The sequence below is a fragment of the Cebus imitator genome, unplaced genomic scaffold (genome assembly GCF_001604975.1).
Source record: "Cebus imitator isolate Cc_AM_T3 unplaced genomic scaffold, Cebus_imitator-1.0 Scaffold179, whole genome shotgun sequence".
NCBI classification, from domain to species: domain Eukaryota; kingdom Metazoa; phylum Chordata; class Mammalia; order Primates; family Cebidae; genus Cebus; species Cebus imitator.
This window is the reverse complement of record NW_016107494.1, coordinates 1,292,594-1,296,906: the sequence shown is the minus strand read 5'-3', so window position 1 is coordinate 1,296,906 and position 4,313 is coordinate 1,292,594. Positions and strand designations below refer to the sequence as shown.

The window sequence follows — 4,313 nt, the reverse complement described above, 5'->3', positions numbered from 1 at the left end:
TTCCATGAATACCACTTGTTATTGTCTTTCAATTTTAGCTATTCTACTATATATGTACTGATCTCTCGTATGGTTTCAGCTTACATTCCTCTAGCGACTAATCATGTTCAGCATCTTTTTATGTACATATTGATCACATGTCTTCCTTGGTGCCATACTTGTCCAACACTTTGCCAATTTTTAATTGGGTTTTCTATTATCGACTGATAAGAATTATTAATAAATATTGGATATGAGTCCTTCATTGTATATATGTTTTGTAAATATTATTTCCCAGTTTATGGCTTATTTACTTTTTCACAGATTTTTGAAATGTCAAAAGTATTCCTTTTAAATAAAGTCAAATTTATCACTTTTTCCATGATTTATGAGTTTTGTGCCTTCACTATGAAGCCTTTGCCTTTCTCAAGATCACAAACATTATCCCATTTCTTTCTAGATATTTTAAAGTTTTAGCTCTCATATTTAGGTTTCTTGCTCATGTTGGTAAAAGCTTTGCATATGGGATAAGATAAAAATCAACATAAAATTTTCAAAATATGAATATCCCATTGTTCCAGAACCATTTGCTGAAAAGATTCTCTTTCTTTTTTGAATTACTTTGTCACTTAGATGAAAATTCAATCTCCTTTAATTTGTACTCAGCAATGTTTTACAGTTTTTAGTGTACAACTTTTGCACATACATCATTAATTTTATCCCCACATATTTTATATTTTTGATATCTGTGCAAATGGTATTATATATTTAACTTAAATTTCCAATTGTCTGTTTTTACGATGTATTAATGTAATTTATTTTTGTTTATTGAGTTTGCATCTTTAGACTTTGCCGAACTATTCATTTATTTGTTCTATTATCTATTTTGTAGATTCCTTTGGATTTCCTGCAGAGACATTTATGCCACTGTAAATAAAGTCCATTTTACTTCTTCTCTAATCAGTATTCTTTTGTTTCTTTTTCTTGTCTTATTTACCTGCTAGCACCAGCATAAATGTTGAATATAAAGGGGACATTTCCTCTTCCTGCAATGTCTCCAGTCTTAGGAGGAAACCATTATCTTCTATCATAAGGTATGCTAGGTGTAGGGTTTTGAAGACACTATTTATCAGCTTGAGGAAGTTTCCTTCTATTTGTAGTTTGCTGATCTGGCTAGATGTTTATCCATCTTTGAATTGGATAAAAGTTGATCTTTCCAGCAGGGTGCAGTGGCTCATACCTATAATCCCAGCACTTTGGGAAGCAGAGGCAGGTGGATCACCTGAGGTCAGGAATTTGAGACCAGCCTGATCAACGTGAAGAAAACCAGTCTCTACTAAAAATACAAAATTAGCTAGGCGTGGTGGTGCATGCCTGTAATCCCAGCTACTAGGGAGGCTGAGGCAGGAGAACCACTTGAACCCTGGAGGAAGAGGTTGCTGTGAGCCAAGATTGTGCTGTTATACTCCAGCCTGGGGAACAAGAGTGAAACTTCATCTCAAAAAAAAAAAAAAAAAGTGATCTTTCCAAAACATCAGATATTGTTTCCATTAATTTTCTCTTTTAGTTTTCTCATTTTTATTTCATTGTTTTCACTTCATTCTTTTTTACATTAGGTTTAGTTTTATCTTGTTTTTCTTTCTTAATGTAGAAGTCTAGATTAGAAGAAGGTAGAAAAAAATAGAAAATAATAAGTGCCAGTCACTAAGTCAATTGCCTCACTAAAAAGTTAACTCTTTTACTTTAAGTAAAACAGTGACTGAATTTTAGCCTGCATTTCTCCATCTTCCAAGGGGGAGGTTGCAGTGAGTTGAGATCATGCCACTCACACTCCAGCCTGGGTAACAGAGCAAGACTTCATCTCAAAAAAAAAAAAAAAAGTTGATGTTGGGAGAATATGTCCTAAATGCACACAGTAATGGGCTTCCCAATTCTGTTTCTGCGAATGAGACAGATTACCTCCCCAGGAATCAGCATCACTACCGACGGAAGGTGTTGGGTAGCAAAATAGAATGCACTCAGTGCCCATGCAGAATAGAATATGCTCCACTCAGACAGTAGATCTGCAGTAGGATGGAGCTAGGGACTGAACCAGGCCCAATTCCTCACTTAAACCCACTCTTCAGATAAATCACATTTTCTCCGAGGAGTCTTTTGGGAAAAAACTATTTTCCTAGAAATCAGACAATGATCTCGTACTTCTCATTCTCCAAGAATCCAATAGAGATGTTGGCTGGGTGCCATGGCTTACACCTGCCTGTAATCCCAGCACTGTGGGAAGCGGAGGCAGGTGGATCGCTTGAAGTTAGGTCAACACGGTGAGACCCCCATCTCTACTAAAAATACAAAAGTTAGCCGGCATGGTGGCAGGTGTCTGTAATCCCAGCTACTTGGGAGGCTGAGGCATGAGACTTGAACCCTGGAGGTGGAGGTTGTAGTGAGCCGATATCGTGCCATTGCACTCCAGCCTGGGAGACAGAGCTAGACTGCATCTCAACCAACAAACAAAAATACATTCAAATATACATTAAGAATACATTTAGAGATATACAGACACACATCACTTGCTGCCTTAGAATTACGTATATGCATATATTTGCCTCTCCATTCTCTTACTTAACATTTACAGAGTGCCTAATTTTTACTTGGCATTTTTCTGGGTGCTTGCGATACATCTATTAACAAAATAGACAGAGGTTGCTTTACTTGTGGGTTTCCATTCTAGGAAGATTAAATATACTATAAAGTCTAAAGATGATAAACAAATGGTGTGATATTTCAGTACGTAATAAGTTCTGCTAAAAAAGAAAGATGAGCCAGGTTAAAATTGATTAGTAATGTCAAGATTGAGAGGTGTTAGCTGAAATTTTAATAGGGTAGTCAGGGTAAGCATTACTGAGAAGGTGAACTGTAAATTAACTTTGAGGAGGAAAGTCTCATGTGGCTATATGGGGGAGCATCATCTTGGTGGAATTGTGGGAAGATCCTAAAGCAGGTGTGTCACATTCCAGAAAGAGTGAGGAAGCCAGCTGTGTCTGGATGAGGAGAGCAGTGAAAGAAGATTTTAGATAAGTACTGACAGGGTAATTCTGTTTTTGCCATTCTGGCTAATATTCTAAGTGAAAAGGGAGGATGGAAAATTATTTTGAGCAGAATAGTAGTGTGATCTGACACACATTTAGTATGTTCATTCTGGGTACTGTCCTCAGAATAAACTGGAAGGGGACGAAATCTACTTAATAGATTGAGCCAATAAGTATACTTAAAAATATTTAAACTTCTGCCTTTTCACAAGATGGAGCCGAAAGCGAAGAAGGAAGCTCCTGCCCCTCCTAAAGCCGAAGCCAAAGGGAAGGCTTTAAAGGCCAAGAAGGCAGTGTTGAAAGGTGTCCACAGCCACAAAAAAAGATCTGCATATCACCCACCTTCCGGCTGCCCGAGACACTGCGACTCCGGAGGCAGCCCATATATCCTCGGAAGAGCGCCCCCAGGAGAAATAAACTGGACCGCTTTGCTACCATCAAGTTTCCGCTGACCACTGAGTCTGCCATGAAGAAGACAGAAGACAACACCACACTTGTGTTCATTGTGGATGTTAAAGCCAACAAGCACCAGATCAAACAGGCTGTGAAGAAGCTCTATGACACTGATGTGGCCAAGATCAACACCCTGATTCGGCCTGATGGAGAGAAGAAGGCAAATGTTTGACTGGCTCCTGATTACGATGCTTTGGATGTTGCCAACAAAATTGGGATCATCCAAACGGAGTCCTGCTGGCTAATTCTAAATATATGTGTGTCTTTCACCATAAAAAAAATATTCAAACTTCTGTTCCTCATGTTCGCAAATTTCAACCAATAGCCCATTATTTGTTCCTTTCTCTTTTCTTCTTTACCTGTCAAATCTTCATCACTGGGCACTCTGGCTCGTTTTAATATTATTTCTATTTCAGGACAGTTTGATAAAAATTTCATCATTAGGATTGAATTGTTCTTGTGCAGCATGTAAATTATAATTTAACAAAGCCTGCATTTAACCTGCTAACACAATTTATACACTATCAAATCCCAGCCCAGGAGAGAATAAAGAGATGGTGACATTTGTTTCTGATGATGTTAAACATAACATGTATTTTTCAATATTATTTTCTGTATTGCTTGAATGTCGGTAATGTTTGTGAGACTCAGCTGAGTTTAAAATGTGTTTCTACCATTTACTATAATCCCAAGTGCCGAAACCAGCTCAGCCGTGAAGACCCTACAGGCAATGCTGAAGGAATTAAGAAATAGACATAGGAAGCAAAAGGTGGGTTCAGAGTGGAGCACCAGGGGTCT

The 4,313-nt window shown here is 37.9% G+C and overlaps 1 pseudogene; it reads left to right on the top strand.

The window, feature by feature from the left end:
* The first annotated feature begins 3,201 nt into the window (after nucleotides 1-3,201).
* On the top strand, nucleotides 3,202-3,840 carry LOC108315814 (annotated as a pseudogene).
* Nucleotides 3,841-4,313: the final 473 nt, after the last annotated feature.